Here is a 26352-nt window from a genome sequence, read left to right as displayed (position 1 = left end):
TAGCATCTTGATATGCAGAGGAATGTGGGGGTGCTGAGGAAAGAGCACTATGACACAGCCTGATCAGATTCAGAGGGGCTGGCAAGTTGGAGGTGTGTAAGAGGATGGAGGGCTCACCACCAGCCTGCCAGCCTCCCAGAAAGGGGCTGCACTTGTCTCCAGGCAGTGGGAAGGTTGCTCAAAGAGATGGATTAGCCTTGTCGGGCTTGCGTGCCTGGACTGTGGTCGGGAAACACAGTTGGTCAGTGAAATCGAGGAATGTAGCCTGGACGAAGCATTGCAGCAGTTTGCTTAGGGTCAAGGCCCCGACGCGAGGTGCGGCAGGATGGGGGTGCATTGGGCTGCCCCTGGTTGTCCAGCAGGTGTGGGACATCTCCTGATTCATCCCACCGTACCCCACCCTTCTCTCTTCTCTTGAGCCTCTGCACCCGTCACTGGATCCAGGCCCTGAGGCTTTCTGTCTCATTTCTAGGGTCCATATGTGGAGGCCTGAACCTCTGCCAGGCCAGGCACACTTGTGCAGGAGGGAGATTTCAGTTCTCTTTTGGAAAACAGTTTTCTTTCCAACCCAAGCAGCTGCCCTCTGCCAATCAGTGCTAGAAGTGAACTATGTACAGCTCTGCTTTAAAACTCCCCTCTCGGCTAATTTATCCCAGCCTCTTTCAGTTTAGTGCTAAGGCTAGGGAAACCAAAGCTGGGTGACTCCCAGAGGCTAATGCTGCCACGTACTGACACTCTAATTCTTGAAAGATAAGTAATTTTTTGGAACGCGACTGTTTGGGTAGACTGTGTCCGCTGTATCTTTGTGTACCCACTTTCTTTCCTTTCCAATGGAGATTCCAAAGGACTGCCATACTGAGGCCACCAGTGCCATGCTTGTGTCCCCAGCTTATCACTCTCCATCTCTGATGAGAACCAGGCCAGGGACTGGCCTCTATCTTTTTAGCTCTGGCTCCCAACTCCTTCCTTCACCAGTCTGAGGCCATTGGACCCTAAGGTTGGAAAATCCAGGTCATCGTGGGGTTTAGCCAAACCTATGGGGACTTTCTGTAAATGATGTTTGGTCTTCGGGCCCATGGTAGTTTTTGGAGTAACTTTTCCCTGTAAATTGCTTTTGGGTCTAATAAGCTCTCAGAAATCAGCATGAAGAAGATAAACAAAAGGCAGGAACATGCAATTCCCAGAATAAAAAAAGGGGGAGGAGGGAAACCGAAAGTAAAACGGCTAATAAACATATGGAAATTTGTTCAGCTTAAATAGGGATCAAAGAAACGCTAATTAAATCAGTTACAAGATTCTATTTTCCCCTATTAAATTGGCAAAAATGATAATAATACACAATGGTTTAAATGTGGAGAAATGGGGTCTCTCATTTCCTGCTCTGGGGGTATGAATTGTTACAACTTTTCTGGAGGGTTGACAGTATTTTTAAAAACATTAGAAACGGATATTCTCTTTGACTCAGCAACTCCATGTCTTGGCATTTCTATTACCTTAAGGAAATAATCAGAGATGTTCACGAAAGTTCACGTACAAGGTTGGGTACTGAAGCACTGTTTGTAGTGGTGGAAAATTGGAAGTGACTGAAATGTTCAACAGTATGGAATCTGTTATATAAATCATGCTTCATTCAAATAATGAAACACCATGAAACTATTAAAATATGTTGTAGAACAATATTTAATGGCATGAAAATATTTATGATATTTGCTACATAAAATAAGTCAGATTGTATAAGTTAGTATATTCATCATGGTCCCAATTTCATATTAACAACCAAAAAATTCATGTAGATGTGTAGAAAAAAAAAAGTTGGAAAGGCACATGCCAGCAATCTAATTGTGATTATTTCTCGGTATGGATATTATGGGAGACTTTTATTTTCTATCTTGTGCTTTCCTTTTGTCCTTTCTTAATAAGAGATGTAACGTATCCTTAATTATTTGAAATTTAGGTGGTTTCCAATTTTCTGTTATTGATTGTGCATTGACGAATGTCCTGTCCTTAAATTTTTGCATGGATGTTTGTCGATGCATAGAAGTAGTGTTTTGAGGTCAAAACATGTCATGTTATCTACGTATGTGTCACTTCTGTCATTAAAAACAAAATTCAGGCTTTTGAGGATCTGTATTAGAATTCTTACCACCTACTCAAGCCTGTAGCAGCTGGCTGCCTCCCATGTCCACTGTCCGGTGAGCTGTGAACAGAGAGCTTGTGACTTCTAGTGCCCTGGGGACAGGATTCATTGTCATTGTGGGCTCAGCCACCTTTCCCCTCAAGTTTTCACTGTGACCTAAGCTTCTGGACACAGAAGCTGGTATCCATCTCTCTTAGCATCTTGGTTGCTGGCCAGGGGGAGGCCAGGAAGGGAGAGAGGCCCTCACCCTTCTTGTATGCTTTGTATGGAGCACTTCCTCTGTGCCAGGTGCGGTCTGAGCTGTTACCACGCCCTGGAGCATCTTCATAGACTCTTTCTCACTCTACTTTTAGTCCCAGGCCTCTTCGCTTTGCCTTCAAACCGCGATGGGACCTGTGCTCCTGTACTCTCGTCTCCGCCCAGCAGCCCAAGGGTTCTGTCTCCATGCCTCCAAACCCACTGACATTTCCCCTTTCGTGCAGCAGAAAACCTAGGGCCCCCCACATCTGACCCAAATCTCCATCCCTTACTCCATCGCTTGTGCCCCGGACACCCTGGCTTCCCTGCTGTTCCTCAGGCTTGCTGAGAACATCTTCCCTAAGGATCTGCTCCCCATTGTCCTGTCTGTCTGGAATGTTGCTTGCCCAGACCACCATGCCCTCTTGCTCAGGTCTCTGTTCTGACCTCACAGGATTGCAGAGGTCTTTTCTGACCACCTGTCTCCTGACACATGCTTTGTCATCGCAATCCCTTCTCCTGACTTGCCATGTAAGATACTTATTTCCTCTTCCCTGGTTAGCGTGGAAGCTTCCTGAGGGCAGGAACTGGTCTGCATTGCTATAGTTCTCCCCCCAGGACCTACAGTGGAGCACATGTTCTCACAACAGCCCCTAAGCCCCATGCTAAGATGACAAAGCTGTAAGGTTCAGAGACGTTAATGAACCTACCAGTTCAAGTTCAAAGTCATGACAGTAGCATGTTGCAGATCCAAGCTCTGTTCACTGCCGACTCTGTTCTCTGCCTCTTCTCAGACGTACCAGCCCTGGCCTGGGGGCTGCTCTCTTGGCTGCCTTTCCCCAAACAGTGGAGACTGCTGGTTGGGTTTCTGTAGTCCCAGGGGTCCCGGGAGCCCCGAGGGGTCATGCCCCCAGATTCTTCACTATGTTCAGTCCTTTTCTTTCACAGCCCGACCCATCCTCCGTCAGTTGTGCCACATGGTCATTGGTACCAGTGTTTCTGAGCATGTGTGTCTGGGAGGGAGATCCTCCTGCTTTTTGCCAGTGGGATAGAGTTCCTTGACCTGGTGGGCTGATCCAGCCCGGCTCTGGTTCCGGGGTGCCTTGGAACACAGGCTGGCAGTGGAGCCCCATCCTGGCTCCCTGTGCAGGAGGAACGTGTTTACAGGGTTCTGCTCCATTTTTCCAGTTGCAGTCTCATCCCCATCATTAATTACAATCTGCAAAGTGCCCCCACCGTGTTTGGAATGCCAGGAGGTGGGGAGTCGTTCCCCACCCCCACGCCCCACCTGAGGCCTTGTGGTCTGACGTAGCCAGACAGATGACTCAAGCATAAACCACCTTTCCCAAAGAAGGTGCTTTACCTCCTCCAGGCGTCAGGTTTCTCAAGGTTTTATTTGTACATGGTTTTCCATTTTTAAACTCCCCCTGGAAGAAGTGGAGACAGCTCTGGGGTGAGGGCAAGGGTTGGGAGGCAGGGCTGGGAGGGCAGAATGGAAAATGTTGTCTGTGTAAGGGTTTTTGAGAAGCAGTAACACCCTGGGAGGCTCTTCTAAGGCATGTAGTTCGTGACTCAGGACATAGCATCGGGGTAGGGCCAACAGCAAGCTGGGAAGCATCAGGAAAGGGGGGCAAAACCCCCAAGAATGGAGGAGCAAGAAGCCCATGTGTAGTAGCAAACATCTTTACACCCATCCGGTAACTTATTGCTTCATTAATTCAACCAGCCCTTAAAATGAATTCAGGCTTAGCCAGGAACGATGCTAGCATCTTGGGAACTGGTCTTTGTCTGCCCTCCAGAAGCTCAAAGTCTACTTGAATAAGCACAATTACATCCTCGAGAGTATTTAAAAACCTGCGATCCCCTGACTTACTAGATGATCTCTGGCCCCTTCGTGATCCCTGCTTATAGTGCTCTTCCTGCATTTTGCTCTCATCACAATTTTCAATGCTTTTGCGTGTAGTGGGCATGCTTATTTATTAAATATTCAGCTCCTCTTCTGGAAGCATCATAAGGAGAAGGATCTCCTTATTTTATTCATGCAGCCCGAGCCCGAGGGTAGTTTTTGGCACATGGTAAGCATTCGATAAATATTGAGTCAACGAAGCCATGAATGAATCAATGAAACCATGAGTGGATCAGTGAATGAAGCTTCATATGGTATATTAGAGTAACAAAGGAGGGTACAGTGAGAAGGCAGGAAAGGATTTGATGAAGGAAATCCCACGTAATCTCTCTATGCTCCCTATCTAATAACAACAATAGCACCATCGACAACAAAACCAGTTTCTACCACACACTAAACTCTGAGTCTGTGCCAGGCTCTGAGCTGAATGCTTCACGTATATCATGTTGTTTGAAATAAGTATGACTACTCTATTGTAGATGGAAACTAAGGCTTTTAGGAAGTTAAGTAATTTGTCCTGAATAAGCTGCATTATGGTCAACAGCACAACTGGGATTCTCATATGACCCCCTTCGCTGGTGCTCAGGGTCCCTCTCTATTCTTGCCTATAAAGGATGTTCACTTTCCTACAAATAATTCTCACAAGACTGAAGCAGGAGAGAGTCCAGTTGGATAAAGGGAACTCTCGGGTGCCTGGATACTTTCCAAGAGAGAGGGGGACTTTCCCCCCTTGGGGACTTTGAAGAAGGGGATTCAGAATGGTTAGTGCCAGGTGGTTCTGGGGTCCACTTTGGGGACAGAGAGATTCTCCTGGGGGTTCCTTTAAGGACTCTCTCAGGACCATTAAACTGCTAATGGGAGATGACAGTACTTGACATTTGGTAATTAAAACATCCACTGACTGAATAATAACTTTTTATTGACAATCATACTGGCGAAGGCAAAATTAATTTGATTTTAGACATTCTAGCCGTGGCCTCAGCTGGAGAGGGGCCAACGTCACGTGATCCTCTGGATGGCGGTGAGGTACTCTCAGGTGACCTCAGTGCAGGCCCAGCCTGAAGGAGCCAGTGTGGTCCAGCTCACGATAGGGAGACTCTGCTGATTGGGCACCTGGGGGGTGGGGTGGGCAGTGCAGCCTGCTGGGGTGCTCAGCTGCAGGTGGCTGTACAATTGCTTGTGGATTATGGATGCTCATTCTGGAAGGAGTTTGGGGAAATACTGTTGAAGGCAGAGATGGGAGGTGCCTTATAATCCTTGAATAGCCAGAACAACCCTCTGGAAGGTGAGAAGGAGCTTCCAGATCCAAGAAGACTGGTGTGGTTGAGTATGGGATGAGGGGGAGAGGCTGTTAGGAAATGTAGGAGGTGCCTGACATCATACATCCGCTCATTTCATTCCAGTAATCCTCATAGGTAATTATTTTATTCCTGTTTTTACAGATGGGGAAACAGAGATTCTAAGAACTCAATAGCTTGCATAAGGCCATTCTACTATTTAAAGACTAGGGTCAATTTGTTAGTAGGACTGGCCAGATGTAATCCTGGGAAACCTTATGTCAAGATGGATTTCTCTAGTGTGAAGACAGAATGCCAGTGCCCAGGAAAAGAGAGATTTGCTTTGTCACAGCCACAGAAAAGACTAGGTCACACATGGCCATTGACATTACCGTTCACTCACAGGAGGATGCTGAATGAGGGGGATCCAGACAAAAGGATGTTTGCTGCCATGTTGTATGACTAGAGCCTGTGCCAGAATTCCGTTTCCACCTCTCTCGGGGCTTGGGTCACTCAGGAGACAAGACCCAGCCTGAAATCAGAGTTGAGACCCACCATTGTTCTACACTCTCTAACACAATGACCACCAGCCACATTGACTATTTGAATTAATTAAAATTAAGTAACATTTAAAAGCCTGCATCTCAGTACCAATAGTCACATTTCAAGGGCTCAGTAATCACCTGTGGCTACCATATTGGGCAGAGCCAAATGGTTTCCTTCTTATGGATCTTCTAATGGATAATTGCAGGCCAGGAGCTACTTGGCTCTTTCTGGCAGCAAGGCGAGAGTGGATCCTGGGCTCACTTTTAAGCTGCGAGATTGAGTAAAATGCTCACTTTCTCAGTGCCTCTGTAGAAGGGAGTGCGGGGCAGTTGTGAGTACAAAGCCATGGCGGGTAGAAAGCATGCTCCGTGGTACTGAGCATACAGTTAGTGCTCATCAGAGTCTCGCACGGTCTTCATATCCACCAGAGACAAAGACAAGCCCTATGGTCTGGCATGTTTGATGGATTTCCATTTGGTGAATTTACCTGAGGCCACAAGTCTTTCTGCTGCTAGTTGCTTCTGGAATAAATATCACCAGAAAAAGGAAAAAAAAAATTAAAGGAAGAAAAAAACCTCACTGGAGGCACCTATTTTTTTTTTCTGAATCTTCTCATGCAGAAGCCACCCTCTTGCCATGGCTCTGAACCTACTTCCTCTTCTGGGGGTGGGCTCCGGTCTGCTGGACTTTCCCCTGGGTCATGCATATTTCTGTTTTTTCTCTTGCCTTCTTCTCCACCTGTCCTTCATGCTACTGTGAGAAATTGAAATATTTACTTCTTGGAACTTGTTAATAAGTGCCCATCATTTTGCACTTGGACAAGTCAAGGGTGTCTTTTGTCCTCCTGCTTTGCTTGTGCTGCCCTGCCCTACCCAAGAAAGAGGCAGCAGAAGTAAAGCAGTGAGTGGTTCTCAAACTTGGGTGTGCATCCGAACCACCCGGAGGGCTTGTGGTGACGCTAGTACACCCGGGTCCCCAACCCTGAGTTTCAGATTCAGTCGGTCTGGGATGGGGCCTGAGAACTTGCATTTCTTTCCTTTAATTGAAGTATGGTTGACACGCACGATGTTACCTTAGTTTCGGTCGTACAGCGCAGTGATTCGACAAGTCTGTAGGTTCTGCTGTGCTCGCCGCCAACATAGCTACCACCCGTCACCACACAGTGCTATTACAATACCGCGAACTATATTTCCTTGCCGTGATTTCATCTCTGCAACTTATTCTTCTTATACCTGGAAGCCTGACACTCCCACTTATTTGCTCATTTTGTCCCTACCCTTCCCCACCCCCAAGAACTTGCATTTCTAGCAAGTTGCCAGGTGATTTGGATGCTGCTGGTCTGGAGGCCGCAGTCATGGAATCCCTCTATTAGGCCATGCTTGCCTGTCAGAAACATCCATATCAGCATTACCTGGAGAGAGTGTTAAAACACAGATTACTGGGCCCCATGCCCAGAGTTTCTCATTCAATTAAGGAGAGGGAGATAGAGCCTGATAAGTTTGCATTTTTAAGTTCCCAGAAGAGGCCAATGCTCCTGGTCTGGAAGCCACACTTGGGAGGGCCGCTGGTGTCTTTATATCAATGTTTAGCTCTGGGATCTGTCAGACATGAGGTCAAAACCTGTCTCTCCCATTCTGTGACTTTAAGCTCTTTGAGCCTCAGTTTTCTCATCTGTCAAATGGAAACGAGGGTTGAGGTTGTTGAGAGGATTAGATAAGCTAATAGTAGGTGCTAAAGAAATGCTTGATTCCTTTTACCCTAAATGTGAGCTGTCCTGACTGTAGTGAGGCTGCCAGAAAGCAGGACATTCCAAGCTCTGGGTTTGCCCATCTGTGGCTTTCTGCTGTCCCCCGGCCAGTGCTGCCAGCCCTCCCCTCTCTGCCCTCCCAGCCTGGCAGTCCTGTCAGTCCTCTCCCCATCCCCAGCTAGGCTGCCAAGTCCCTCAGCTTTCAAACGACCACCCCACCTCTAGCCTCTTGCTACCACTTCCCCAAATTTCCCAAATTGTGTGTCCCATCAAATTCTGTGTTAACTGTGTTACAATAAAATAAACTGTGTTTATTTCCAGATGACCTGGAGCTTTTGGCCGCCTTGCCTAAATGTAACTAAAAGCAGTTAAAAGAAAAAAAAAGACACACAACAATAGAAAGTGGCAGACAGCCTCATTTGATGCACCACTTGGGAGAGTGGCCCCCCCCCCCCCCCCATAAATTGTTAGCTGCCTGGCAGTGTCCTGCCAACAGGAGTGGATCCAGAGAAAACCAAAACCAGTCCCTCGCTAAGCCTGTCTGGGGCCTGTCACCTTCCTTCCTCTGGGGACGCGAGAGCCTCCAGAGGGGAGTGTGAAGTGGAAAGTTGTTTTTGTCCTGGGATCCGTGAGAACCAAACTGAACATTCTGGTTCTTCAAGGACCGAGCTTATTCTACCTGGGCAGGAACTCTTCGGATCTGAGGCCCTGCAGCAGGGCCGGGGATCGGAGTGTGGGGCCCTGCAGAAGAACAGATACTATATGTAGGAAAGCAAGAGCTATATGCCTGCTTATTCTTGCTTCTAGCACAATCCTGGTGCTTTTGGCATAGCAGATCAGTCTGTCTTCTCCAGCAATCTCTCATCAGGAGCACCAGCGCTTTCCACTCGGTGACACAGAGTGTGTCTGTCATTTGTCTCACCCAGCTTTGGTTTTCCCAGCTATAAAATGGGCATAAGGACATGTTCAGTCACAGATTTGCGGTTCAGTGTAGGTGACACATGTTCATAAAACCAGACAGCACGGTGCCTAACAGACAGTGTCTGTTCCTGTTGCCTCCTCTTAGCTGCATTGGAAGCTCGGGTCTAGGTATTCAGAGATGAAGGTGCATTGACTTGCCCCCACCCATGTACCCCACCGGCACCCTGACTGGCCAGCTTAGACAGACACACAGGAAGAGAGACCCATGCAGAAGGAACGGTCTGGAATCTTCTGAGCCGTGGGCCCTGTGGTTCCCTCATTACTGCTCACATCGTGTGCTCAGGCACAGGGGCAGGCTTTTTCTCTGCAGAACCAGTCAGGGGGAAAGCGGCACCCACCCTTCGCCCTCTTTGCTGGGATGTGGCGAGGTCCTGGGCCTCAGGTGCGGGGAGGCGTGTGTAATCCCCAGCTCATCGCGCCCTGGACTTCATCGGAGCCGCCTCCTGCATGACTGCCATCCATCTTCCGGAGGCAGTAGCGACTCAGTAAAGATGAGTTAGGATGGCAAGAATGCAGTAGGATTGAACCCTAATCAGATCATTACTGCAGCAAGAGAAAAAAAAATCATGCCAGCCCGGGCTGATGTCTCTCTCTGTATCTTATTTATTCCCTAATAGCTTTTATTTATCTGTTTCTGCCGGAGGGCTAGGAATCTTCCTTCTCCTCCTCCTTTTCATCTGGGCCCCCTTTGCTCTCTCCTTGGTTTTTAGTCATAGCTTTTCCTCTTGGTTGCCAGTGGAAAGTGGTCCTTGGGCCCTTCACTGACTTGTACTTCAGGACAAGAAGAGACGTGCTGCTGTGGCTGGCCCAGCTTCTGGCTCCCAGGCAGCCCTGAAGACCTCAGGTGGGCACCGAGTGCACAGGTGGACAGGCTTGTGTTTCACAAGGCAGTTGCAAGGGCCGAGCACTGGTGGTCTGGGAGGACTGGGAAGGGGAGTGAATGCCGGGATAGGGAGTTAGGGCAGAAAGAGCCAGGTGCGTGGGAAGAAAAGGACAAGGGCTAATTTCTGCCCACCTGACACTGAGCGGTGCTCAAGATAAGACGTGCTCTAGTGGAAGGGAGAGTAGCTAAAGTTCTCCCTCTACATCCTTGTCTGGGTCATCTGTGTCCATCCTGTGTGTCCCCACCTGCTGGATGGCTAGCCTAGTGCCCACAGGTACTCAGGACTGCTGTCCATGGTGCCACACCCCTACTGGCCCTCGGGTTGGTGGGCAATCGAGGCAGGAGGTGGAGGGTGTGTACAGCCCACAGCTGATCTGGTGCAGGTACTCTGGGCAGGTGGAAGCTGCCCAAGGCTCTCAGACTTCAGGGTACTTGGTACTTGCAGGTTCTTCTAGTGCTGACCTTTCCTTCTGCTCCTCAGACTTTTTGGAGCAGGGCCATCCATGGAGGGCAGTGTTCTGTTGAATTCGCTGATGAGGTATTCATCTTTTTTTCCCAGTTGATGGTCCTGTGTCACAAGGCAGCATTAAGGATGATGATGTAAGGAGGGAGAGGGAGGCAGGATAAAGAAGCCTGTGCGATGGGGGTTGGCCGCCACTGAAGCTGCTCTGGGTTCTACACTGGCAGGTGTGGCTCTGGCTGTGGCCTCTTGGACTTCCCTGAGATCCTTCTAGATCTAAGCAGGGATCCATGAACTCTGGCCTTCTGGGTCTGTGGCAGAGAGTAGGCACTTTGGTTTTCTGAGCTCTGTGGGTGCTGAGGTCCCTGGCCTTTTTGCCGGGTCGGCTACCTTAGTTGAGGTCAACAAATACATTTGGACATGTACTGTGTAAACAGTGAAATACTGAAGGAGAGGATGAGAAGAGGCAGATGGAAAGCTGTAGCTGGCATCTGGTAGTTTGGAAGCAAAATTCTGCATGTTCTATGCCAGCTTCCTCCGTGTCATGGCCCCATCTGTCTGCTGGCCCTGTGACCACAGGCCTGGGCATCTCTGGGTCCTTAGGATTGGCATCCTGCTCTTTCTCCATGTCGTCTTGCACTGGCATGACATGACAGGGAGCATGCTTCTTCACGGGAGGAGCCAGTGTGGGTCGGCGTGTACCCAGGCTCCCTACATACCTGGCTCCCATTGACACCATCACATGGCCATTGGGATCCCAGCTCTTAGCGTGTCACTCCCAATTCTCTAAGTTGGTAAATTTGGTGAGCACCCTTCAATTGTTTCCCATCTGGATAAACTTGCTCAAAGTTGCCTGTGAGTCATAAAGATCAAAGCAATACAAGGACTTGGAGTATTAATAACAGGTCTTTGAGGTTTTGTGCCATGAGCTTCCCGACAGTGTCTTACACTGTGATTCATCCTGGATTGAGGAGACAAGCTGGTTCCCAGAGGTGGTTGGGGTGATGGCTCTCTTCCTGCAAGGTTGTTCTCAAGACTCAGTCTTTTGCCATAGAGCTTGAGAGCAGGACCGAAGTTCTAAGATCTAAGGCGATGACTCTTGGTGCTCTACCTGTCCCTGTGTCACCGAATCCTTCCTTTACTTCCATTCCATTTGGGCTGTGCAACAAGGATATTCCTTGACTTGTCCCATGGCTTGGAATTTCTCTAAGATCTAGACTTCTCTACCTCTCTCCTTCTTTTCTTTCCACTGTCCCTTCTCTTTACATCCTACCTTGACATCCCATCTCTTGGGCCCCTGTGACCTCTGTGTCCTCTTGGCTACATTTGCTTCCTCATCCAGACCTACCCCATTGTTAGCCATTCAGGGCATCTCCCTAGACCCCTAGACTCCCCCACCCCTTGCTCCTCTTGCTCTGCCTGCTTATATAGCCTCTACTCTGTTGATCCCCATCATGCTATTTTCTTTCCCAGTCCTGAGATGCTGAGCAGGGCAGCCATATACCCATGCGTAGTGGATCCACTGCAGATCTGGCATTCACACCCCACCAGGACCCTTACTGCTTTTTGTCAGGCCTTTGATTCAGCTCCTGCTTGCCCCACAGCAGCAGTCCCAGGCCCTGTCCATCCCTTTTAAGCTCCATGGCTTTCCTCCATGGCTAATTCCCAGGGAAATATCCCCCCTGCTTTGGGAAACTTGAAGCTGCTCGACACTGTACTTGCCATATTCCTCCTTCTGAACCTCACTGCCCTTCCATATCCTCATCTACCCTCTCCTGTATCTCTTAAAGGAAAAGTCCAGGCAGGTGCTTTTCTTTGTTAAATGTCTGTTACCCAGTCTGTTCCCGGAGTAGGAATATACATGTCTGTGTGTCCATCCTGAGACAGTCATGGCCTGAAGGTGTTGACTATCATAAAAACTACCAACAAAGTGTCACAGCACAATGACAGTGATAATGACAGCAATGAGAGCAGTTTTCACTCATGAGCCAAGCCCCGTGTCAAGGACTTCTTTGCATGCAGCACACTTGATCTTGACCCCAATCCTCTGACTTAGGGAGTTACAGGATTCTCATTTTATAGAGTTAAAAATGGGGGTTGAGCACTTCAGTAAGAGATAGAATTGGAATTTGCGCCCAGAATGTGCCTCCAGAATTTTCTACTCTTGCTCCCTTTTTGCTCTGTTCTCCTTCCTCATGAGTGGGCTCACCCAGGGAGGGTACCAGGGAGCCTGCAGGCCCACCCCCCACCATGCCCTCTTGGCTTTCTAAGTCCATGCCTTTCTGCTGAACAAGCACTGCTTCTCTGACCCACCACAAATTTAGCTGCTGAGCACGTGTAGAATCACATCGAGCTTTTAACTTCAGGCAAAACCCATCCCCCTGGGAACTGTCCCAGTTTGAGGGTTAAAAAAAAAAAAGGCAGTCATGTTAAAATAGAGATAAATACTATAGACAGGGAGACATGAAAATAGATCCAGGAGGCATGGTAGATAGTCTATCTAAATAGATACCAGAGATAAATACATGGAAGCCATAGATAATTATTGTAGGGAGTTATGCTCAATGGGAGTCTCTATGAATAAAGGCGTAGACCAGGCATAGTGGAATGATAGAGAGGAAGGGAAATGAAAGCTGCCGTGGGAGTCTACAATTCTGAGGGACTGTGCCCACTGGTCCTGAGCCCTCATTCAGTGGCACTGGTCCAGGAGAAGGTCTGCAGTATGTAGGTGGACTGCAGACTTCTGGGGGCCAGACGGGATGCTGGGCAGAGGGAGCAAGTAGGGTTAACTGGGGAGACTCACTGGGTTGGGGAAGGTGAAGGCAGACTTTTGAGAGTTTTCAGCTGCTGCAGGGTTGTGGCAGGCCCACTGGAACCTGGGAGAAGAAAGGCTAGCTGGAAAGAGGTGTCGGGCCCAGGCTTGCGGGCCCTGCTGAGGGAGGTGCAGGGCTCCAGTCCTTGTGGGCATTCAGAGAGGAGTGCCAAGTGCCCCTTACAGGAGGCAAGCCAGTTAAGCAGGCTTGTCTGCATAGGAATCAAGGGCATCTATATGGAGAGGCTGGAACCCAAAGTCATGACCACACTGAGAAAAATCCATCCCAGGGTAACACTGTTCCTATTTTTGACGATTGTGGCTCTATTATTGCTGGATTTGGGATTGACTGAGGCTCTGCTCACAGGTAATCAGGGAAGATTATGGAAAGCTGGGGTGAACTTGGGACAGACAGCCACTTACATGTCCTTCTCCACACCCTGGTCTTTGCCTCTTCCCACCTCTGTCCATCCAGAACTTAGCAGTTCAGTTAGACAAATGTTCTTGACTGTGCTGTTTGGCTATAGAATTTTCTCCTCAAGGGCATACAAAATGGGCAGGGGGGCCTGCAAATCAGGAAGCAGGGTAGTGTGTCTGTCTCCTTATGGGCTTTCAGTCACTCCTTTGGGTGATTGAATAGGAAAAGGATCTGCAGTTCTTACGTGTGGACTTTTATCCTGGACAGCAATCCCATGGTCATATCCCACTCTCCTTTTCCAGGTGGAAGAGAGGACTGTTTACTGTCCTTGTGGGGGGCTTGGCATGTCTGGGGCACCCACTAATTATGTTGCCTTATTCTGATTAGATTAGGGGCTGAGGTTGCATAGGAATGCATGGTCTTTACCTTCAAGAAGTTTGACATCAGAAAAGTGTATGTCAGAAAGCCAAATTGTGGTTCTCTCTCCATCTGGGACAAAGAGCTCAGGTGGCGATTTTCTTGATATCAGGAGTTTCGCCTACACGTGACTTAGTTGCTGTGGTGTTCTTTCAAATGTCATAAGGTCTGGATATGGTTCTCAGGGATTAGTCTTACCGGTTGGCCATGTTGGTGAAGTCACTTCTCCTCCTTTAATCAGGGTCTCTCTCTCCCTCTGTTGAAGGAGAACTGTGGTGGTATGACTTATGGAAGTGTGAAGAGGGTCAGGTGGGGGTACACTGGGACCATCCAAAAAGCCCTAAAGCTGTCTGATTGGAGAGTTTTATTTCTTTTAAAGATTTTACTTATTTATTTGATAGAGGGAGAGAGAGCAAGCATGAGAGTGAGAGTGAGAACGAGAGAGAGAGAGAAAGAGAGAGAGCACAAGCAGGGGGAGTGGCAGGCTCCCTGTGGAGAAGGGAGCCGCATGTGGGGCTCAATCCCAGGATTCTGGGATCATGACCTGAGCAGAAGGCAGATGCTTAACCAACTGAGCCACCAAGGCATCCCTGATTGGAGAGTTTTAGATGGTATTGAGCGTAGAGCTTGGGATACTGAACCTCTGTTGGGTTAAAATTCCTGCCCTGTTTGTAGACAAGAGAGGTTCCCAAAAATAAGGGGAACAATTGGGTGGCTCAGCGGTTTGGCACCTGCCTTTGGCCCGGGGCATGATCCTGGAGTCCCGGGATCGAGTCCCGCGTCGGGCTCCTGGCGTGGAGCCTGCGTCTCCCTCTGCCTGTGTCTCTGCCTCTCTCTCTCTCTCTCTCTCTCTCTCTCTCTATCATGGATAAATAAATAAAATCTTTTTTAAAAAAGAAGGGGAACAATTTTAAAGAGAACTTGGCTAATCGAGTTTCTAGCTGGGCTTATCCCTAAGGATTCATGAGAATAAAAATGGAGGGGACAGGCATTCCAGATGGCATATGGTAGGGGCATAGGTTCTGCTCCAGCAATATTCTGGGGTATTTGCCCAGTCTTGGCCGTCTGGAACACCCTTCCTTCCATTCCAGGCAGGGGGGTGTCCCAGAGAATAGGCAGCCCTGAGCAGCCATCTGGTCACCAGGCAGAGCCTCAAACCACCTGACTTGGGGACAGGGACCATATGGATTTCTCAAGGTTCTACCTTGCTTACTTTTGATTTTAGTTTTAAAGTCCTCTGAACTGGAAACAGGACCAAGGACAAAGTTTTCTTCTAGAGAGCCAGAAGCTATGATTATCGTGAAATTTTTCCCCCCTTGTAAAGCAATGGTCGGACTCGTAGGCAGGGTGATAATCCAGTAGACAAAGGATGGGGATAGAACTGAAAAAAAAAAAAAAACTGTCTTATCAGTAGTGAGAAGCTAAGATGATCTTTGTTTTCTCTCTATAATGGGTAGAGAAAGTACAATCACAGAGCTCGGATCTGTAAAATTCATGGACACTATTGAGTCATCATGTAATAGTGGTTGTAGTGACCTTGTTTTTCATAGCCTCTTGATTGTTTACAAAAAACTTGTAGCAAGTCTGGGTTATGTGCCAGTAAGTGTGCTACGCATTGGAGAGAGTGAGGAAAGCAAGATGAGGTCCCTGCACTGAAGGGACCCTCAGTGCAAAAGATGTTATTCTCATTCACCACTCCTCTCTCTCAACCATTAGGAGACCATGTGATCCATTGTTGTGGTGCAGGGAGGGGACCCTGAGTCCCTGAGTATAGAGGTTACCCAAAATCAGGGGTGGGACTTGGGGCTCAGCAGCAGAGACCCCAGAAAGCTGTTTCAAATGAGTCTGGGCTCTTTTAGGGCTCTGGGGTTCAGCCTTTCCTGGTCTAGATATTGAACCCCAGTGCTGTTGTGGGGCAGGGAGACGTTTGGATGAGGAGGAATGACAGTATAGCAGTAGTGAGTGTGGAAGCCAGACAGACCTGGGGAGGCCCAATTGGGCCTCCCCAAGCCAATGAGACTCCCCTCCATAGGACTTAATTTCCTACCTTTGAAGCAGGGATACTAATGGAAGCCACCCCAAAAGGCAGTGGGCATATAAATGAGACAATCAGGCATCTTTCCTGGCATTTTAAGAAAGAGACTCAAAAGAGAGGATGTAGAAGCTGCAGATGTGAAGTTTAGAGCTGGAGGAAGGTCATGAATGACCTTGATGGACTGTCTGTATTCGCTTCGTAGAGCTGCCATGTGAATTACCACAAGCTTGGTGGCTTAAAACAGTGGAGATTTATCATCTTACCATTTGGAGGCCAGAAGTTGAAATAAGGTGTCAGTGAGGCCATACTTCCTCCAAGGCTCTTGAGAAAATCTTCCCTTGTCTCTTCCAGCTTCTGGTGGCTCCAGGTGGTCCTTGGCTTGTGGCTGCATAAGTACGATCTCTTCTTCTCTCTTTACATGGCCTCCTTCTCCGTATCTCTGTGTCTTTTCCTGTCACTTATAAGGACACACGTCACTGGATTTAGGATCCAGTCTAATCTAGTGTGACCTCCTCTTAGTCTTGCCTTAATTACCTCTACAAAGACAGTTTCCAAATAAGGTCATAATCTGAAGTTCCAGGTGGTCATCTTTCTTTCTTGGGTGGGCAGGGGAGCACTGATCAGCCCACTGCATTGACCAAGACAGAAGCAAGGGAGGGTCTTTCTCTTTTCATCCAACTCATCAGTTTCTGGCTTCTGGGCTCCTGGTTACTTGGCCTCTTGTGACCAGAGAAAAGCAGTTATAGGGAGCAGTTAATTCATCCATCCACCTGGTCAAGGTGTGTTTGTTGGATGCTGCCACCTGTCAGTTGGATACTATGCCAGGCGTTGGAGTGTGAAGATAAAAAAGAAGAGAGGAAATATGCTGCAGATGACCAAGGGCCAGCCAGGGGCTGTCCCAGGGCTCAGTGCCAGGTGCAAATATGACAGACACGTCAGCTGCCCCTCAGGGGAAGTCAGTCTTCAGGGAACGGGGTGGGGCATGAGTGGAGGAGCAGTCTGGGGATCTGGGAGCACCACACAGACACCTGGCAGAGCATGGGGATTGTCCAGAAAGGCATCCTGAGAGAGGTGGCACCTGAGCCGAGTCTTTAGGGACATAAGGAATCAAGTAGTCAGAGAAGCTCTTTCCTGACAGATTAGAAATTTGTAAAAACAGACTTGAGACAACAGGCCAGTCCAGACAGCCACCGACAGCTCTGTCTGTCCCTGGGGGTATGCATCATGTGGCGATGGGAAAGCAAGAGAGGTGGCTGGGCAGGCCGGCCTTGCCCTCGTTCCCATGCTGCCACCAGCATCAACATCACCACCATGTATGGAACCATGGAATCCCACTCTGAACCCCAGTCTGAGGCATTTGGCCTTTCACTCAAAGCAGAGCAAGCATGTGTGTGTGTGTGTGTGTGTGTGTGTGAGAGAGAGAGAGAGACAGAAGTGGGAAGGCACCTCATTCTCTAAACACTTTTATATGGAGAAAGCAAGAGTTTCTAAATGCCTGGGATTCTGGAAGTGGATGAGAATAGGGGGCCTCAGGCCTTTGACACAGGTGAGCTAGCAGAGTGGCCACATGGAGCGGGAAGCCCCGGGGAAGGGAGAGGAATGATGATAATTGCAGAATCAGTTTGGCTGTGAGTAGCAGAACCCCTTTTTCCACAAATAATGATGACTTTTAAAAAAATCAACATTAGGGCACCTGGATGGCTCAGTCAGGTAAGTGTCTTGACTCTTGGTTTTGGCTCAGGTCGTGATCTCTGGGTTGTGAGATCGATTCCTGACATCAGGCTCCGTACTCCGTGAGGAGTTGGCTTCAGATTCTCTCCCTCTGCGCTTCCCACCACCCCTCCCCTCTCCCTCTCTAAAATAAATTAATTAATTTTTTAAAAATCAACGTTTATTTTTTCCCTCTGGAAAAAAAAAAGTCTGAATAATAGCAGTCCGAGGTTTTTATTTGGGTTCTGTGATCCTCAGGGTCCTTCTATCTTGCTGCTCCGCTGGTCTTTACTATGTTGCTTTGTAGGCTAAGTTGGTGGTTAGGGCTGCAGCCTGATATCACATCAGCATTTCAGGGGCAAGAGGAAAGAAGGATAGATGAGAAGCCTAATCCAATTCTTTTTAAGGAGGTTTCCTAGAAGCTGTTACCCATTGGCTAAATTAGTGTCAATGCCCATACCTACTTGCGTGGGGAGCTGGCAAGTGTAGTCTTTATGTTGCAAAGGCATATGCCCAGCCCAAAAATGGGATTAGGAGTAGGCAAGTATTAGTGCCAGAAACTGTTATCATATTTGGGGTATTGGCTCTGCAGAACACCCTCATCCTTATATGGTACTTTTATGGAGGTACTCTTCTAATCACTTCCATTTTACCGATAAGGGATCTGGGGCTCAGAAAGGAAACAGTGGTCACATAGTTAGGAAGAGGCATAGCTGAATCTCCAGCTCAGCTACGAGTGTCTCCAAAGATTGCCACCTCCCCCATCAAGCTCTCTGTCTTCATGGCCAACTCCTGGCAAGAGGTGTGGGTGTGGGGCCTCGAAACCCTGGAACCAGCCCAGCCTGTGTGACGTCGCTCTGGCAAGGACTCACCACCCTGCCAGGCACCAGCTGAAGGAGCAGGAAGTGAGAAGGACTGGCCTCCTGGGGGAGCGAGAGTCACTGGGGCTTGTCTTCTCCAGCCAAGCACTCCGCTGTGAGTCTGCGCTGCCACTCCTGCTCTGGGCTGCTTAATGTCAACTTGTCCTGGCCTGGCATGGGCACTGAAGGCAGGGCATTCAGGAGGCTCTTAGCAGCCACAGGTTGACCCTTGCCTCACCTTGTCTTGGGGAGGGAGACGCGAGCCTTCTGTGTGCCTTGGATCACTGGTGGGCAAGTGGGAGGTCCATCCGTGCTGTGAAGGAGGCCTCGGTGGGGCTCTGTTCTCAGAGCCCAATGTGATCATTAAATATTCAGATGTAACCATGCTCTCTGACTAGTACAAGTATAGACTTCATGGTCAGGTAAACGTTAAATTTATTCATTTATTTAATCTTTATTAAAGGCATGTGTAATGACTTATTGATTTTTTTATTAGTTGGTGGAGGGGGAAACACACTTTCTTGGCAAGCAAGTTATTACCCGATGCCAGATTTGAAAGTCGCTAAACAAGGGGTCTGTTTTTTAAATAGTAAAAGAAATACTTAAACATAAAAATCAATAAAGGTACATGGAAAAATTGAAATGGATGGGCCAATTAAAAACAAGGTTTTTTTCTCTTAAGGAAGATCATTAAAAATAAAATTCTTAAGATAATAAAAGAGAAGCATTGCAAGTCCTTGTCTGATAGCAAGGTGCAAAACCCAGCCCCTGTGAGATTCTGGAGGAGAAATATTGAGATGGCCCTTCCAGTGGGACTCCTTACTTCCATTCCTCCTCTGTGCATGCACAGCAGCCCAGGTGGTTCTGCGACAAGGACTCGAGCCCCAATGGCTTCCCTTCACATACAGAGCAAAGTGCCCACTCTTCCCCTTGGCCACATGGATGTGCATGTGTGCCCTGGCATGAAGCCACCTCCTTACCCTGCTCTCCTTCTTCCCTTCCCATCAGCCCCACCAACCTCCTCTCCTGCCTTCCATGCTCTTCCTGACCATGTGGTTTCCTCTGCAAAGCAGGTGCTTCTCCCGGATGGTATCATGGCTCCCTCCCCCACTGCATCCAGGCCTCTGCTCAGATATCACCTCCTCAAGAGGCTCCCTGCCCCCCAGGTTATACCCGGCCCCTTGGCCTGTCTTTTGTTTCTCCATAGCACATGTCCTATGTTGACTCTGCTCCATGTCGTTGATCCCACACACTGGAAGCAAGCTCGGGGTGGGGGGTGGGGACAGACCTGCCCTGCTGTGTTCCCAGCACTGGGCATCTGGCAGGCACTCCCCCAGTATTTGCTGCATGACCCAGCCTATGCTCTTCCCCATTTCATCATCTCCTCGGGCCTCACAGTGACACTGGGAAATGGCTGGTGCAGACGTTACTGTACCTGATGGGAACACAGAGGCTGAGAGTCTTCAGGTCAGCAGTGGGACAGGCCTGGACTAGACCCAGGGCCTCTGACCTCAACAGCCACTCCAGGGACAGCTTGACTTCTGATGGCCACACTAGAATGTGATGGGAACTCAGCAGGCCACCAGCTGGAAGGACCAGACATTCTCCAGCACCTCCCAGCGCTGGCTTGGAGGAAAAAAACAAATGCACTCAGCGTTTTTGCCATTGAATGGAACTTAAATTACTATAGTGATTGGGTCAGGAGCTCATGTCCCAGCTTGTCACTGACACAGCTCCTCTCTGAGCTTCCATTTCCTTAACTCTACCGTAAAGAACGGAGTTGAACATATGCTCTGTAGGTAGGATTGTGGGGAGCACTCAGGAGAACAGTGCATTGCAAGTGCTTCACGCAAGCCCGGTGCACGCAGGAATCGTTTACAAATGGTAGGTCCTTTGTTGTTGTCACTGTTGTCCTGTGGCGGTGGCCCATGGAACTCTGGGAATGCTCAGACTTTGAGCCTGAGTCGGGCTCCCATACTCCACAGTAGTTGTAGAAGCAGTAGCAGGAAATCTTTGAAAGCACAGTCTAGTTGGCAAACCTTTCTGAGAGACTCGGTCATAACACTGTGGAAGACCAGAAGGTTCTGTAGACAAGATGTCCTTGTGCAGAGGTCAGCCAGCATGTCCGGATAGAGGCCAAGCCCCTGTCATGGCAGCCCTGTGACCCTGTGGACACAACTCCCTCCTGGCTTAGTTTGCTACGACTCATAGCTTTGCCATAACAAAGTACCGCAGACTAGCCAGCTTAAACAACAGAAATCTCCACACAGTCCTGAGGCTGGAAGTCCAAGATCAAGGTGTCAGTAGGGTTGGTTCCTTCTGGGGCCTCTCTCCTTGGCTTATAGGTGGCCTGCAAGACCTTTTCGCTAGGTCTTCACATAGCCTTTCCTCTGTATACATCTGTGTCCTGATCGCCTCCTATCAGGACGCAAGGCCTATTGGATTAGTGTTGATCCTAATGACCCCATTTTAAATTAGTTACCTCCTTAAAAGTCTTTATTTCCAAATATGGTCACATTTTGAGCTGTTGGAGGTTAGGGCTTGAACATACTGATTTTGAGGAACACTACTCAGTCCATAACGTCTTCTCTCACCTCCTCCCTCCACTCTGTTTCAGAGTGAATTCAAGCAGCTCTCTGCAGAATGGCGGGTGTTCTGTAAAACAGGTGCTAGCACCTGCTGCCATGTTCATTTGCCTGGGTTGGTTGAGGTGCCTTGGGACGCTTGCTCAGGGTCGGTATATGTGATTGGAGCTATGCGCAGGATGGAATGTGTGTGAGGCGTGTGCAGATGTGGGACGTGCGTGGGCCGTGTTTTTATGGGTCTGGGAGAGTGTGCATTTTGTTCCAGTTTTGTGTCTATAATTCAGGGTTTATGGGTGATAGGAGGAGAGCAGTGGAAATGCAGTGAACACAGGATGCATGTGCTCCTTACCGAGTGAAGTCCCTGGCTTTTGGGGCACAAAATCATTCTATATTCTGGACTCTTATCTCCCAGCAGAGCCATCCCTGATCTATCTGAATTACAGATTAACTGGCATCGAAAGGACAGCCGAATTCACTGAAATGAATAGCTTTCTAATTTATTAAAGAGCTTATTTATGCTGCTGATATCAGGCACTCGTCAAATTCTTGGAGTGGTACAGGTCCCTCTCCTGCCCACTGACTTGTCGCTGCTGGAATATTTTATCTCTTCTAAGAGAGCTAGAGTCACTCAGCTGGAGAGCTGCCTATGGCGGAAACAGAGGGCCTGCATGCCTTCTGTGGGCCGGCCTTGTCTGTTGTAGATTAGCAGTTAGCCTTCTGCTGCTGACCAACATCTGGATCATTGGGAAGAAGCCAGAGTCCCACATCTCTCTGCTGGCTTGGAGGAGAATGAAGGGGACACTTCACTGACAACTGGACTCATTGCTTGTCATCATCCTGTGTGTGATGATGTTGCAATTTCCAGAATCTGATGTAGGGTTCTTGAGTTCTTCTCCTGAATGTGACCCCACTTCACTTTTCCAGCCATGTGGTTGTGGTCAGCTCGCAGGAGCCTTTTGGAGTTGGACGCTTGTGTCTGAATATGTAGGAAATTGTCTGCAGGTGAGCTGACAAGTTCTTTCCTTAGGAGTGAGTCCTGGGCTGTGATGGAGGATAATGCTGCTAGGGTTCCTTTGGGGCAGAAATTTGGAAAAGAGGTAGAAAATGGCCATGCTAGGAGTCCTTAGGGACAGAAGAGAGCCTCAAAGATGGAACTTCCTCTGTTTGACCTAAGATTTTACTAACCTTTGACCTTTGGAAGAGAGAGACTCCGTTCTCCTTGTGATAAAAACCAAACATATGCCAGATACTTTTCGTGTATTAATTCATTTAACAACTGTGGGTTTGGTTGTCTTATCACTGCCATTGTACAGATGGAGAAACAGGGAGAGAAGTAAACTCTCCAAGGCCACCCAGCTGGGAAATGGAGAAACAGATTTGAACCCAAGATCCATCTAATGTCAGAGTCCTGCATTTCACTGCTTGCAGGATGCTTAAGTTTGCCCCCTTAGCTCAAAACCACCTGAGTTCCTGCAAACCTGCCTCTGACCCTGTCAGAGTCTAAAGCCCCTGGCTGTGCTCTCTGCCATCTGCTCCTGCCTTTTACCTGCCAGGGAGAGGGATGGGCTTGGAAGGAGTGTGAGATCTCACCCAGGGGGTGTGAGCTTTGTCACCCATGGCTTCTGAGGTCTGAGCATCTGCTCGGCTATTCATCCTGGCCCTCCTTAGCTGTTGCGGGTGATTCACTGAGTCAGCCCCATGCTGGCAGTGGGCTTCTCCCAGTACATGAGAAAGGAGAGGAAGAACAAGCTCGAAGAGATCAAGCTTTCATTCCCAGAAAGATACTAGGAGTAATTTCAAGTGGGTTTGAGAATGAGGAGCTGGGTGGTAGCTGTCCACAGGTGCTGGGGGTCAGTGGGATCAGGGTTGTGTCAGCATCCCCATAGCCCCCAGGGGCAGAGCTCAGTGCTGGGAGGGCAGACCTGACTTCCTAGACACTCTCCTGAACTTGTACTTGGCAGCAGCATAGAAGCACCTTCACCTTTCCTTGGAGGTCATCAGGACTGCCAAGGAGCCTGACTGCCATTGGTCAGGACACGTTTTCTTTCTGCTCCTGATGCCACCTGAAGGAGTTCAAAAGTGAAAGTGATAATTAGTAGGGACTTCGTTGCTCCCCTGAGCCTGTCAGCCAGAAAGAGCGCTCTATCTGCCCTCTGTGGAGGCTTCACAGTGGGAAGATGCTAGGGGAGTGGCAGAAGGGATTTTGTCCACACTCTCCTAATTAGACAGTTTCTAGCTGCAAGGAGGCATGCTCAGGTTTGTGGAAGGCAGTGACGAGTGAGCTGGGCATTTTGTGAAAACGCTGTCTCTGTCATATTTGAAATTTGTACAAGATTATTTTAATTCTTGAAGCAAGTTCCTTCCCAGCTCCATATTATGATCTCGTTGTGAAGCTGGAGCAATATACTTGTTCCTAAGTGGGACCAAGGCCCTAAAGGCAAATGATAAACTATATGAGTTTTGCCAACTATAGGTAGAATCTTTACTGTGTTTACTTTTCTAAATTTGGATCATGAACAACAACAGCAGGCAAAAAAAACCCACAGAAATTTTATCATCTCCCTTCGTCTCCAACCTGATGCCCTAAAATTTTTACCTATTATTAATATTTAAGAGCTATCACTGTATGAATCATTGGCTATAAAAAGACATAAATTTTGCTCTATTTCCATTTTATACACATATTTCTTCAACTTCCTAGCATATCGAGGTTCCACATTAAAAATACATATATATGAAAAAGATTGGTGCTTACAGGGCCTCCTCCCTTGTCTTAACTGATTTGTTCAGTTGAGAGCTCGAGGAAGCCTTTACCACCAGAACTCACTGGCCTGCCCGTCTTGTGCTTTCCTTGTGCCAGTTTCTCCCCAGTTTAATTGCAAACCATGCTTTAACCTCCATTCTTGCCATTCCGCGCCACCGGGGTGCTTTTCTTTGCCAGTTGCAGTCTTCTAGAAGTTTGGTTGGCTCATTTTGGTGATGATGGGGGAGATAGGATGTGAGCCCCCTCTCCATCCTGCCCTCCCTTCCTTATTGAGGCACTCTGGATCCTAAGTCTGTTCTAGCTGCCATGAAGGGAAAACATTAACTGGATTGAGCAAACTCTGTGGCTGCCCCATGTCATGCCTTCCTCCCCATCCTGGGTATTTTGCAGCCTGGGGTGGAACCACAGGTGTGATGGTTGACAACACACATCCAGGGTTGTCGTGTTGGCTGGTTGATTGGGCATCTCGGGCAATTCGCTGGATTTTAGTTTTGTCATGGGCTGGAAGGGCAGGATGTTGCCTGCTCTATCTGTATCAGAGTCTAATTGGGAGAGGGAAGCAAATGAGCCAGTGAATTTGAGAGTGCTCGGAATCATAAAGTGCTGTGCAGACGTAAGGAGATGCTGTAATGACGATGATGATGATGTTTCTGAGGGTCATTGGTTTAATATATCTTCTATTTCCAGGAAATACGCTATTTGGTTGTTCTTATAAAATTGCATTATTACAATCTGAGCTTGAGCCCAGTCCAAAATTGGGAAGTGCTTTCTCTCCTAGAACTGCCACTGATTCCACCAATGGCATTGGTTGGATGTGGTCACTAAGACGCCACATGTCCCCTTCTGCCTACTCCTCCTGCTTTAATTTTTTAAGTGGCACAGATCTGTCTTAATCTCTTTCCTATAGAGAGGTGGGGAGGGCTGAAAAGGATTGTTGGCAGAGAGCTTTGAGTTCATCTAAAGAATTCCAAGGGCTTGGGGTTCTACTGTGGGGTCTGGGCTTTGCATTCCCAGCCAGAATCTAAGCTCACAGGATGCCCTGTACCCTCAGATACATTGCCTCCATCAACCCTCTGCCATCTCATGGCTTTGTGAAGCACAGGAAGTGTTTGCACTCTAAGGTTAGATGCATACGTGTCTACCTCTGTTACTTCCACCTGCTTGATGTGGGCAAGGGACTATATTTCTCTGAGACTGTTTCCTTACCTGTAAAATGGTGATATTAGTAGGACCTGCCTCATTAAATCCTGGGAATCCAGGAGGGAGGAGAAAAATGCATGCATGCAAAGAGGACAATGCCTGGCACATAGTAAGCACTGCTGTATTTTCAGAATCTAGGGGCAATTCTGTGTATCCTAATGACCTAGGAGGAAATGGAACACCAGGATTTTTCTGGTTGGACCCCTGGGGTTGCCACCATAATGTCAACTACCAAATACTTTTCAGAACTCCAGAGCTGAAATACAATGTATGTGCTGTTTTGCATTATCTACTCAGCCAGTCACTCATCTATTCTAGCCATATTGGATGCCTGTCAAGGCACCGCTCATTTTGTGGGACTTGGACATGATGCTAACATATCCCTGTTCCGCAGAGGCCTAAGCCCTCTAACCTAAGACCCAATAACTGGCTTCAGGGCAAGGAAGACTGTGTCCCATGTTGGAGAGTGGGGTTAGATGCCAAGGAAGGAGAGGTTGAATAGGTGAATGTGGCAGGGCATGCAGATAAGAACTCATAGAAGAAGGGGGATGTGAGCCAGGTCAGTAGGCTATATAGAAGCCCTTGCCTGGCTTGTATTAAGTTCCCAACAAATGGTAGCTATTAATGTTATTATTTAATGCTTTGCTCACAAGGGGCATTTAGTATATTTTTTTGGATTGACTGAGTGCTTAACTGGCAGTACAAACAAATGAGGCAGATTTTATTATTCCCATTTCTTTTTTTCCCAAAGGGCCTCTAGCTTGTACTGAACTGGTGCTCCATCCTTCATGGGGCTGGAGCCTGAAATATTGCCGTGCATCGAGTTCTCAACCCTGCTCTACATCCCCACCTCCCAACGTGGAGCACATTCCATCCACCTTGGCACAGGAGGGGGCAAACCTTCCTTCTGTCACCTTCCTGCAGTGTTGGATTAAATAATCAGTGCCTTTTTGCTGAGCCCGATCTCAGGGAAGAGGTGTGAACTTCCAATTCTTAGCAGTTCCATTAATCACAGATTTTCATCTCAACAAGATATTCAGACATGTATCCACACTTCAGAACTCTATTAATAACAGCTAATATTTATCTAGCTCCTCGTGTGTGCCAGGCACTGTGCTACAGTATTTTTTAGACATTTCTTGATTTAAATATTATAATAATCTTAGAATCTCAAAGGTGGGTGCTGTTGTTTTTCCCATTATTCAGATGGAGGCAAGGGAGAGGAAAAATAATTTGCTCAGCTGAGACCCAGAGAGCCTGGACTTGAATTTAGAGGATGTCCCGCCATAGTCTGAGCCCTTAACCAAGATACCTAACGGCCTTGCTGTATGTTGGGAGTCAGATCCATGGCTGGTTCGCTCTTGTCAAACTAGGGGT

General features: G+C 48.2%; 1 protein-coding gene across 4 annotated transcripts in view; it reads left to right on the top strand.

Moving 5' to 3' along the window:
* The window catches only part of NTRK3 (neurotrophic receptor tyrosine kinase 3), a 382091-nt gene that overhangs the window by 184126 nt on the left and 171613 nt on the right, over window positions 1–26352 (top strand). The window lies entirely within an intron of this gene.

The sequence above is a fragment of the Vulpes lagopus genome, chromosome 4 (assembly GCF_018345385.1).
Source record: "Vulpes lagopus strain Blue_001 chromosome 4, ASM1834538v1, whole genome shotgun sequence".
Lineage (NCBI taxonomy): Eukaryota > Metazoa > Chordata > Mammalia > Carnivora > Canidae > Vulpes > Vulpes lagopus.
Note: the sequence above shows the minus strand (reverse complement) of the source record. Positions and strands in the feature narration are given on the sequence as shown.